Source organism: Vicia villosa, unplaced genomic scaffold (genome assembly GCF_029867415.1).
Source record: "Vicia villosa cultivar HV-30 ecotype Madison, WI unplaced genomic scaffold, Vvil1.0 ctg.001210F_1_1, whole genome shotgun sequence".
Classification (NCBI taxonomy): domain Eukaryota; kingdom Viridiplantae; phylum Streptophyta; class Magnoliopsida; order Fabales; family Fabaceae; genus Vicia; species Vicia villosa.
This window is the reverse complement of record NW_026705536.1, coordinates 510,598-523,855: the sequence shown is the minus strand read 5'-3', so window position 1 is coordinate 523,855 and position 13,258 is coordinate 510,598. Positions and strand designations below refer to the sequence as shown.

General features: G+C 38.2%; 1 non-coding gene across 1 annotated transcript; it reads left to right on the top strand.

The window, feature by feature from the left end:
* Nucleotides 1-7,291: 7,291 nt before the first annotated feature.
* On the top strand, nucleotides 7,292-7,398 carry LOC131634039 (small nucleolar RNA R71). Its single transcript, XR_009293463.1, has one exon. It is a non-coding gene; the product is annotated as a small nucleolar RNA R71 (small nucleolar RNA).
* The last annotated feature ends 5,860 nt before the right edge of the window (nucleotides 7,399-13,258 follow it).

Genomic DNA, 13,258 nt, shown 5'->3' with positions numbered 1-13,258 from the left:
ACGAATTTTGAACCAATATCATACTTGTATCACACTTGTATCAACTTGAAATTTTCAAAGAAATTTAAATTTTGAATTCTGAGTTTAAGCTAATTTCAAGTCCAAATAATTATCTAAACACGATCCTCAAACATCCCTGAACCTATCCAAATCATTTTCAGCAAGCAAAGCACTCAGAATCATCCACTAAGGCTCGCGGTTTGTTCCAACAAAAATGACAAAAAAAATTAATTTTATTTTAAAATTATATGTTGATTAACTTAATAATCTCCAAAACAATTTCAAAAAATCACAAAAAAAAATTAATTTTATTTTAAAATTAATTAACAAACAACTTGGACATATTTTAGACTTAATTTTTTAGATTCAAATTTTATTTCTAATTTTTGACCTTTTAATTAAATTAATTATGCCTTAATCTTAATTAAAATCAACCATCCAAAAATCAAAAAATATTTTCCCTTTATCTTATTGCAATTTAAATTCATAGATAAGTGTATAGGTTGTCAAATTCATGTAAATAGCGTAGTTTACATTTCTCGCACAATCGATGTAATAGCGTAGATTTATTTTCCACATTTTACATTCCCGCACTTTAATTCCTGTACATATAAAATTGCGTGTATGACAAGAATAAAACTGAAGCGCTAGATCACTAATCTCAAAGATAACATATCTGAAAATAAATCACAATCACACTTGCACCTCTTAGGGTAATCCCTCTGTTACTCTTTTCAAAATCAAATCTTACTGTTTCAAATACAATTCAAATTTTTCTTCTGTATCCAGTCAAGGAAAATTTTCTAAAGAAATAGGAAAGAACCTTATAAACTTAGGGTATACCTCCTAATTGCTTGCTCAATCAAAAACAACAAAAGCTTTTACACATCACTGTTTTTTCAAAACAAACTTTCAAAAAGACTATACTTTGTATATATCCAAACAAGGATCATTACGAAGTTAAAAATCTTTTTTCAAACCATCAAAATATCTTTCGAAAGATAAACACTTTGTATACATCCGCACAAGGATCATTACAAAGTTAACTCTTTACAAAATATTTAAAACCACATACAAGCATTTCAAAGCAAGACAAACGATTCAAACAAGTGAGCTAAGCAATTAAGAGCCCATGGATAACCATGGATACAAAGGGTGCTAACACCTTCCCTTTGTATAACCTACCCCCGAACCCAAAATCTCTTTAAGGTCTTTTTCTGTTTCTTTTATAAACCTTTCCTTAATTGGATAAAATAAAAGTCGGTGGCGACTCTCTGATTTTCACAACTCAAAAATAAAAGAAGAGTCAGTTTGCATCCAACAAAAAACCGAGGATTACACTCAGGAATCGGGTCCTCAGGGCCAGGAGTGTACTCAGGAGTGGGAAACGATGTCTCACCCCAACCCTCCGCAGAATAGTTCCAGTTAGCAGGGTTGGAAACACATGTCATCCGAGGGTCTGGCAGGGTAAAGGTGTAAACTGTCTGATCATCGATGAACAACCTATACTGATATGGATGGAAGGAGGCTCTCCTCATGAGTCCACGATCCATGCAGAAATCTAGATCAAGAAAGGTATACCCACAGTACGGAGTCAGCTGAAATAACATCCTGTCCAAGCCCAGAGCAGAAGCTATCTGTGTCACATTCCCTCAGGAATATATGAAACCTGTAGTAGATCTGGCAGTCTGGTTTAAGATCTCTATCAGAAAACCTCCACTAGCGATGGGTCTGGACTGACTGGCACAGTATAGGAATAAGACCTCCTCAGCAGTGACTAGGTGGTCACCATAGCTCCTCCCAAAGAATGTGTGGCAAAGGATCATCTCAAAGTACCGGAAAGCTGGATTATGGATCTTCCTTGACAGCAGGGCAGAAGGGTCAAGGCTAGCTCCATCAGTAATGTCCTGCCAGAATTTGTCAATATCTCTGCTCAAAAAGCAATTCAGTGGCATCTCAGTGATGGCGGTCGGTCCAGTTTAGAAACCAAGTAGATCCCCAAACTCCTTTTTGTTCAGGGTGTACTCAGTGCCAAACATTCGGAAGTTGATCCGCCCTCGGTCATCTCCTTCACCCACCCATGGGTTATAGTGTAAGGAGCTAAGGAACTCCAGAGTAAGGTTCCTGTAGGTCTTGTGGACATCATCAGCATAATCATTCCAGCCAAGTTGGTTGCACAGATACGTGATACTCGGCTCAATCCCGAGTGCTCCCATGCAGCTCTGATCGGGGTACCTAGTGGGTACCATAGGCCTAGCAGATAAAGCAGCAAACCGGGCTTTCTGCGCCTCATCCCAGAAAAATCACAACCATACCATCAAGGTAATTCATCCTGAAAATAAGAAAACACAAGAAGTTAGTTCAGATAAAATATATATATATATATATATATATATATATATATATATATATATATATATATATATATATACTAAAACAAAAAAAAAATAAAAGTAAAAATAAACCATGGGTTGCCTCCCATGCAGCGCTTGTTTAACGTCATTAGCTTGACGGTTAGATCTTACTTCATGTAGGTATTGGAGGGTCTATCAGAATATGACTAGAGTAACCAACGGGCAGATCGCTCCCTTTGTATAACTTCAATCTTTGTCCATTTACCACAAACGGAGCACATTAATCATTCTTAATTTCCACTGCTCCTGTCCTTAGAACTTTTGATACTTCAAATGGACCTGTCCATCGTGAGCGAAGCTTACTAGGGAAGAGTCGTAATCTTGAATTGAATAGGAGAACTAGGTCACCAATGTTGAAATCTTTCTTTATGATCTTCTTATCATGCCATATCTTGGTTCTTTCCTTGTATATGATGGCATTCTCATACGCATTTAAGCGAAGTTTTCCAACTTGTGAATGTCCAGGATACGTTTCTCTCCGGCCTTTAAGTAATCTAAATTCAAGGCCTTAATTTCCCAATAGGCTTTATGTTCCAATTCGAAAGGTAAATGACAGGACTTTCCGTAGACCAATTGATAAGGGGTTGTTCCAATAGGGGTTTTATAGGCCGTTCGGTAAGCCCATATAGCATCTCTAAGTTTCGCTGACCAATATTTTCTAGACAACGATACAGTTTTCTCTAAGATCTGCTTAATTTCCCTATTCGATACTTTCACTTGGCCACTGGTTTGCGGGTGATATGGTGTTGCTACTCTATGTTTTACTCCGTACTTACTTAGAAGCTTGTCAAATATCTTAGATATAAAGTGTGATCCTCCATCACTTATGACTAACCTCGGGGTTCCAAACCTAGGGAAAATGATATTCTTGAACAGTTTGATAACTACCTTGGTATCATTTGTGGGTGATGCAACAACTTCGATCCACTTCGAGACATAGTCAACTGCTACTAGGATGTATTTGTTACCCATTGAGGAAGGGAAAGGCCCCATGAAATCAATACCCCAAACATTGAATAATTCTACCTCTTGGATGTTACTCAGAGGCATTTCGTCACGTATTGAGATGTTCCCAGTGCGTTGGCATCGGTCACATTTTGAAACATAAGTGTGGACAACGCGCCGAATGGTGGGCCAATAAAGACCAGCTTGGAAAATCTTAACGCATGTCTTAGACGTGCTTGCATGTCCGCCATAAGGTGCAACATGACAGTGTTCAATGACGTTGCCTACTTCTTCGTCGTCTGAAGATGTTGTCTATCCCTCTTTTAAATAGGAGGGGTTCGTTCCAAAAGAAGTGTTTAACATCGCTGAAAAACTTCTTCTTTTGTTGGTAACTTAGGTCGGGGGGTATGATATCAGCGGCTAGATAATTTACAATATCTGCGTACCATGGCGCGCTGTTCAAGATTGAGATTTCCTCAAAGGTTTCCTCTCCAAAGTTATGTAGGGTATCCTTCTCAATTGTGTTCATCCCAGCTACTAGTCTTTCATAGGTGGAGTGATCATCTATAGTTATTAATTCAGATTTAAGATGTTCTAACCTAGAGAGGTGGTCAGCAACTAAGTTCTCTGTTCCCTTTTTATCCTTAATATCAAGGTCAAATTCTTGGAGTAAGAGAACCCATCTGAGCAATCTAGGCTTAGCATCTTTCTTACTTAACAAGGATCGGATCGCAGCGTGGTCAGTGTATACTATTATCTTGGCTCCTACCAAATAAGATCGGAATTTATCGATATCAAACACTACGGCTAGCAATTCCTTTTTTGTGGTTGTATAATTAAGCTGGGCGGCATCTAGGGTTCTACTGGCATAGTAAATGACATGTAGTTTCTTATCTTTTCTCTGCCCTAGTGCGGCTCCTACAACGAAATCACTAGCATCACACATAATTTCAAAGGGTTCCGTCCAATCGGGGGGTTATATGATAGGAGTTGAAATCAGTGCTTGCTTCAGAACTTCAAAGGCCTCAAGACATTTTTGATCAAATTCAAACTTGACATCTTTCATCAATAGGTTTGTTAAAGGTTTAGTTATTCCGGAAAAGTTCTTGATGAAGCGTCGGTAGAACCCAACATGTCCTAGAAAACTCCTCACTTCCCTAACGGTCTTAGGTGGGTTTAGGTTTTCTATAACTTCTATCTTGGCCTTGTCAACTTCTATGCCTCTCTCAGAGATGATGTGTCCTAGGACTATCCCTTCGTTCACCATGAAATGACACTTCTCCTAATTCAGCACAAGGTTTACTTCCACACATCTTTCCAAGATTTTCTCTAAATTCGAAAGGCAGTTTTTAAAATCAAATCCACACACCGAAAAATAATCCATAAATACCTCCATAATTCCATCGAGGTAGTCTGCGAAAATCGACATCATACATCATTGGAAAGTGGCGGGCGCATTACAGAGCCCAAAGGGCATTCGTCTGTAAGCGAATGTTCCATAAGGGCAAGTAAATGTGGTTTTCTCTTTGTCCTCCGGGTGAATAGGGATTTGGAAAAAGCCAGAATATCCATCAAGATAACAGAAATAGGAGTGTCTAGCTAGACACTCATGCATCTGATCTATAAATGGAAGAGGGAAATGGTCTTTCCTAGTCGCCTTGTTCAAATTTCTGTAATCTATACACATGCGCCATCCTCCTTCGGTTTGTTTTGCTACACGCTCACCTTTCTCATTTTCCACATCAGTGATACCTCCTTTCTTTGGTACTACATGGACGGGGCTTTCCCACTCACTATCCGAAATTCCTTAAATGATGTAAGCTTCTAACAACTTAAGGACTTCTTTCTTTACTACATCGCTCATGATAGGGTTTATTCTTCTCTGATGCTCTCTTGAGGGCTTCGAATTCTCCTCTATCATAATCCGATGCATGCATACGGACGGGCTTATTCCTTTTAAATCAGAGACTTTGTATCCTAAAGCTGAGGGATATTTCCGCAAGGTATCTAAGAGTTGGTTTGTTTCGATTTGGTTTAGAGTAGCGCTTATTATGACAGGTCGATTCATCTCCTCATCCAAAAACTCATATCTTAGATTCTTGGGTAGTTCCTTAAGTTCTATGGTAGGTTTATTGGTGCACGGCATAGGGTCAGGGGTAAGTGCTAAGCATTCAAAAAGGTTGTTGTTAATGTAAGGTTCAATACTCTTAAATCCGTCATCCTCTAAAATGGGGGTAGAAGGTAATCTGATTAAGGATTCGTTGAGCTCATTTACACACTCATCAATGACGTCGATGGCATAACACGCATCTCCTATCACTGGGGCCCTTAGAAATTTTGATAGAATGAACTCGATCTTTTCATCTCCTACCTCAAAAGTCAGTATCCCTTTCTTAACATCTATTATAGCTCCGGCGGTCGATAGGAATGGTCTACCTAGGAGGATTGGGATGTCATCATCTTCTTTGATATCCATAACTACGAAATCGGTCAGAATGTATAATTGACCAATTTTGACTGGTATGTCTTCTAAAATACCCATGGGGTATTTAATGGATCTATCGGCTAGTTGTAATGACATATTAGTAGGTTGAAGCTCTCCTAGTTTTAACCTCTTACAGACAGCCAAGGGCATCAGACTTACGCTTGCTCCTAGGTCCAAAAATGCTTTGTCAATCATATGAATTCCTAGGACGCAAGGGATAGAAAAACTTCCAGGATCTTTGTCTTTCTTGGCAAGTTTACTCTCGGATATGGAATGACATTCTAAAGGTTTGGGATCGTCGATTCGCTGTTTGTTGGACAAAATATCCTTCAAGAACTTAGCATATGATGGTATCTGGGTTATTGCTTCGGTAAAAGGGATTTCTACGTGGAGTTTCTCTATTACCTTAATGAACTTTTGGAATTGGTTTTCTGTTTTGGTGTTTTTCAACCTTTGTGGAAATGGAATGGGTGGCTTATAAGGTTGTGGTGTGCGATTCTCTACCTCTGGTTTTGATTGCTTTTCGGGTTTCTCTGTTTCCTCTACCTGGTCTTTAGGTTCAGCATCTTCCTTGGGTTTTTCTGATGTGCTTAGGTTAGGATTTTTAGGTCCTTCATAAGCGGTTCCACTTCTCAGGGTGATAGAAGTTGCTGTTCCTTTGGGATTAGGTTGGGTTTGTCCAGGGAATTGTCTTCCAGGTAAAACTTGTGTAGAGGTGGTTTGGGCCACTTGTGAAATATGGGTCTCAAACATTTTGGTGTGGGTCATCATCTGGTTGAACTTGGTTGCTAGTTGAGTAACTAACTCATTTGTGTGAATGTGTTGATTCATAAACTCCTTATTTTGCTGAGTTTGATTCTGACTAAAGGTGTCTATAGTTTCTTTAAGGTTCAGTCTTGGTGGCACAACTTTCATAGGTTGGTTTTATTTTTGTGTTTGGAATCCTTGGGGTCTCGAAGATCCAGAATTTTGGATGGGGTTGTTGTTTTTGTAAGAGAAATTTGGGTGGTTCCTCCATCCATGATTGTAGGTATTCGAGAAAGGATTCCCTTGGGTATAGTTAACTTGGTCTGAGCTAGAGTCGTTCAAAAGGTTACAGTCAATGTTTTGATGTCCTTGAGTTCCACAGAGCTCGCACTCCGACTGGATTGCTTCCACTGTGGTAGGGTTTTGAGACATATTCTCGACTTTCAAGTCTAGGGCGTCCATTTTAGCATTCATCATGTCCATGCAACTTATCTCATGCTTCACTCCATGGTTCTCCTTTTTCTCTACTGTTTCTCGTTCTATTCCCCATTGGGCGTGGTTTTGGGCCATGTCCTCTATCAGGGCACAAGCGTCAGGATAAGGTTTGCTCATTAACGCTCCGCCAGCGGCAGCGTCAATAGACATCTTCGTGTTGTAATGGAGTCCATTATAAAAGGTGTGTATTATTAACCATTGCTCTATGCCATGGTGCGGACAGACTCTCAAAAGTTCTTTATATCTTTCCCAGGCATCAAAAAGTGATTCGCCTTAGTTTTGAGTGAAACTAGTGATCAGGTTCCTAAGGACAGCGGTCTTACTTGGTGGGAAATATCTGGCAAGAAAAGCTCTCCTAAGGTCTTCCCAAGTTTTTATTTAGTTGGCTGGAAGGGCGTCTAACCAGTCATGGGCTTTACCTCTATGGGAGAAAGGAAACAATCTTAAGCGAATAGCTTCGGGTGTGGCTCCATTTGCCTTAAGGGTATCAACTAACTGGATAAACACTTTTAGGTGTTGATTCAAGTTCTCTGTAGCGAGACCAGCGAATTAGTTTTGTTGAACTAGTTGAAGTAATGAGGGCTTAAGTTCGAAATTGTTGGTTGTTATAGCGGGGTTTACGATACTAGAATTGGGTTCCTCATTAGATGGTTGAGAAAACTCTTTAAGAGGTCTTTGGTTACGGTCTTGTGCCATAGCTTTCCTTAACTTAAGGATAAACAGACGTGCTCGGGAGTAACGTTCGGGTTCCACTAAAGGGTTTAATAGGTTACCGGTGCTATGATTTCTACGCATCTACCGGCTAGAATAGCCTTAGTCTAAACGGGATAACAATAGGGTACGAAATTTGACGAAGTTGGTCCCCGGCAACGGCGCCAAAAACTTGATGGGTCTGTAACGTATAGCTTAAATATAGAACTGCAAGTGCACAGCCTATCGAAGTAATATATAAGATTATCGAACCACAGAGACCAATCGTCAATCTATCAACTCTATTGCTAAGGTTCTTATCTAAGGTGAACAAGAATATTATTGTGAGAGAAGTGCAACAATGTAAGTGAGCGAAGAGAATAACAGTTTAAGCGACAGTTTGGAATGTAAATATTGAAATCAAACTATGATCCAGACATGCTTAAATGAAACGACTCATGAGGCAGTATTTTCTATTCGTAGCAAAGAATCAATTTAACGGGAACTTGTAGCTTTTGGCTACTAAGAACCGAATTTACTCTTTAATTTAACTTCCTTTATTGTCACGTATAAAGGGTGCCTTCCGCGTTAAAGAGGTAAATCTATTTTTAAGAAATTGATAGTTTTGCCTTAACAGAAAAGTAATTTTGACTTGGAAAGATTAACTTAAAGAGACTCTTGGCTTTTGGCCAAGAGTCAGATTTCAAACCTACAAACGCGTCCGAAAATAGTTTCAAAATCGTTTTCTAAAAAGAGTTAATGATTCCTATTTAACCAACCAAATCGCTTTCGCTTCTTTTGTTTGGTTAAATAATAATCAAGTCATATCTTTGATATGGACGGCTTTCGATCTTACCCAATAAACATTTAAACACAAATTGACTTAAGTTAAAAGTAAAACATCCCCAGAGTATTTTCACTAACATGACATTTGGAACACAATCATGATGACAATCATTACATTCAAACCTTTATAATTTAGCCAGACATAATAAGTGCGAGTCTATAACACATGTAGACTATGCTAAGAGCAAGTAATTAAAAGGGTGCGAGTCTATAAATCGTGTAGACTATGGTAAGAGCATTTAGAGTCTATAAAACATGTAGACTATGGTAAGAGCATTTAGAGTCTATAAAACGTGTAGACTATGGTAAGAGCAAGAAGATAAATAAAGCAATTAAATTGAAACTTTACTCTGATCGGAGGTTTGAATCTGATACAAAGTGAAGGCTGGTATGATAAACTTCAACCAAAGTGCTCCAAGACTCGATTACAACTCAATCTACACCGTAGTAACTCCCCGTAATAGTATATGGCTTAAGTTTGTACTAAGCTTGGATGGAAAACGAAAATGAAAATAAAAACTTTATATAATGGATTCTGGAAGTGCCTAAGGACAGGAATGTCCCTCAACTCCTTCTGAGCGGGAACTACTTTGTGAAGGCCGCGGGCGCGGTGCTGAGTAACTGATGGGATTGTGTGATCATGGCAGTTGGCTCCATCAAGGAGTGGGCCATGTCACGGCGTTCTCTATGGACGGCGCGGTGCTGAACGCCATAAGTGCAAATCTTCTTGAAAAGCCCTATTTTCTTGGCGTTTTGCCTCGTTTCTTCACTAAAGGCTCCGAAAGGTCAAGAATCCTGAAAACAAAGAAAATACAAGCATAATACGAGAAAATGATAATAAAAACTAAGAAAAACATGTGATACTCGAGCCAGAGACATAGTGCGATTAAGTGCGATCAAACACAATTGGAAAAAAAGAAGTATATTTTGGGACCTCCCATTTTGGGAAGATAATTTGTTACGCCATAATCTTGATGTTATGCATATTGAGAAGAATTTTTTCGATAATGTATTAAACACAGTGATGGATTTTAAAGACAAAACAAAAGATAATGAGAAGGCTAGACAAGACATGAAAATTTGATGTAATAAAAAAGATTTGGAGTTAAAGCCTCAACCGAATGGAAAATTATTAAAACCGAAGGCCTGTTTCAATCTGACCTCCCAAGAAGCTAAAGTGGTTTGTCGATGGTTAAAAGACTTGAGAATTCCCGGTGGATATTCTTCAAATTTAGCAAGGTATGTCGACCCTAACACTGTGAAGTTGCATGGTATGAAAAGTCATGATTGCCATGTTTTTATGGAACAATTGCTACCAATTGTGTTCGGTTCTCTACCCAAACATGTGCTTAATCCACTAACTGAAATTAGTTAATTTTTTAGAGATATTTGTGCGTCAGCTTTAAGAGTGGATGACATCATTAAGTTAGATCGAAATATTCCAGTCATTCTCTGTAAGTTGGAACAAGTATTTCCGCCTGTTTTTTTTTACTCCATGGAACATGTACCTGTGCATCTTGCCTTTGAAGCTTATCTTGGAGGACCTGTTCAATATAGGTGGATGTATCCGTTTGAAAGGTTCACGGGTGATTCAAAGCGATCAGTGAAAAATAAAGCTAAAGTTGATGGATCAATATGTGCACATTACTTATATCGAGAAACATCACATTTTTGTAGTCACTATTTCAGCCACTTGATGTAACTCCAAGAATCATACGAAATTCTGTAATGTTAATGAAAGAATTCATATCACCTTATCATTCTTTGGGCTTCTAGGTCGTCCATTTGGAAAGAAGGGTGTGCATTGGTTGACCCAACAAGAAATACAATCCGCACATGTTCATGTCTTGATCAACTGCGTTGAAGTTAAACCATATCTTGAGTAAGTATAGCCTAACTTTTAATTTTCTTTACAATCATAAAACTTATTACCTTGAAACTTATGATAATGATCTTTCAACGTAATAAGTTTTAGGATTGTAAAGAAAATTAAATGTTAGGGTATACTTACTCAAGATATGGTTTAACTTCAACGCAGATGATCAAGACATGAACATGTGCAGATTGCATTTCTTGTTGGGTCAACCAATGCACACCCTTCTTTCCAGATGGACGACATGGAAACCCGAAGACTGATAAGGTAAATTGAATTTTTTCATTAACATTTACGGGATTTCGTATGATTCTTGGAGTTAACATCAAGTGGTTGAAATAGTGATTGCAAAAATGTGATGTTTCTCGATGCAAGTAATGTGCACATATTGATCCTTTGACTCTAACTTTATTTTTCACTGATCGCTTTGAATCACCTATATACCTTTCAAATGGATACATCCATCTATATGGAACAAGTACTTCAAGATAAGCTTCATATGCAAGATGCACAGGTAGATGTTCCAGGGAGTAAAAAAAACTAGGCGGAAATACTTGTTCCAACTTATAGAGAATGATTGGAATATTTCAGTCTTACTTAACGATGTCATCCACTCTTAAGATGACGCACAAATATCTCTAAAATTTGATTAATTTTAGTTAGTGGATTAATCACATGTTTGGGTAGAGAACCGAATGCAATTAGTAGCAATTGTTCCATAAAAACATGGCAATCATGACTTTTCATACCATGCAACTTCCAAGTGTTAGCATTGGCACACCTTGCTAAAATTGAAGAATATCCGTCAGAAATTTTTAAATCATTTAACCATCGATAAATTGCTTCTGCTTCTTGGGAGGTCAGATTGAAACAGGCCTCCGATTTTAATAATTTTCCATTCGGTTGAGGCTTCAAATCCAACTCTTTTCGATTACACCAAATTTCAGCGTCTTGTCTAGCCTTCTCATTATCTTTTGTTATGTCTTTAACATCCATCACTGTGTAAACACATTATCAAAAAAATTCTTCTCAATATGCATAACATCAAAATTATGGCGCAACAAAATATCTTTCCAATACGAGAGGTCCCAAAATATACTTCTTTTTGTCCAATTGTGTTCGACTCCATATCCTTCAATTCTAAATGCTTTGCCAGTATCTGTGAATTTTGGTAGTTCACAAACTTGGTCCGATATAGAACCTAGTGACAATCGAGGCGGAGGAGAATCTGGTACCCTTTCGTCTTTTTTGAAATTTGTCTTATTTCTTCTATATGGATGATTTATTGGTAGGAATCTGCGGTGACTGTCAAACCACGAGCTTCCCCCCCCCCCCCTTTATCCAACATAAACGCCTTAGTGTATCACATACAATGCGACGACCCATTTTGCCATGTGTATTCCAACCAGACAACATGCCATATGTTGGAAAGTCGTTAATGGTCCACATCAAGGCATATCGCATAGTAAAGTTTAATTATATACAAGAATTAAATTAAATTACTAATGAATAAAATATAGTCGCGTAATTTTCACGTCGCAAACAGCAATATCTTAGTTGCCACTTGAAAATTAACCATTGGAGAGCTATATTTGTGGCGGAGTTCGCATACCTATAAGAAGATGCACCGACAGGATAGAAATAGAAGAAGATGAAGTCCATAGAAGTAGAAGAAATTAGAAGAAGATGAATTCGCGGAGGGACCGAAAGGAAAGAAAAATATAAGAAACTTGAAGAAGATGAAGTTGGGGAGGCAGAAGCATTTAAACAATAAAGGGTTAATAGCTATTTACCCCTGCCATATGGGGCCATTACGAAAAAAAACCCCTGTAAAAAAAAAAGTCACATGGATGACCCTATAATTTTGAAAAAGTCACTATTAAAACCTTCCCCATGCCAAGTAATCCAAAATGCTGATGTGTTATTGTTTTTCTGTTTTTTCCATTTTCTTTAAATGCCACATGTATTTATTCATTTATGTAAGGACAATTTTACCTTCAACCCTCTCACTGTTCATACCTTCTTCAATTTCTCCCTCTGCTTCAACAACAACATTGTTCCTTTGTTCTTCCCAAACGTCATCTCTCTCTGCTTCTATATCTCTGTAACCAAACCAACAAAATAGAACACTACCTCACACACAAACAATCCTCAATTTCGCTCTATCTCTCTCTCGGACTCACTCGGTTCTCTCCCTTTCTTCTCCTCATGACTCAATCGATTCACTCCCTGTATTCTCTGTTCTTTTGAATCTCACTCAAACAAAACAAACAACAACCAAGAAAACGTCATCTCTCTCGGATTCAAACTCAAACGCTCTCACTCGATCTCCTCAAACACGCACAAACAAATAACCAACACAGAAATCATGAAATCCAAACAAAATTGTGAACCCTAAACTTCAATACAAAGCTTTGAATCATTCTTCTTTGCTCGTCTCTCTTCTTGAAGATGAAGATTTATTCGGGATATCTCTGGTACGTCGTTTGATTCGTCTTTCCTTCGTTCGAAATCAATTTGTGAATAGCTCGCCTGAAACTCTGAGTGCAGAGTTCAGATTAGTTTTTCTAAGATGCGTCTCTGAGTTTGTTACTTTAAAAGAATCAGTAATGAAGGACCTGATGAAGTTACGGTTGAGCTAATGATATGGATTGAAAATTATGTAGACCAGTTCTGAAGTAGGTTTTTGAAGGTGAACCAGTGATGATATTTTCCGGTTAAGTTTTTGTGCTTGGAAATGGTGATGAAGATGACATATATGGT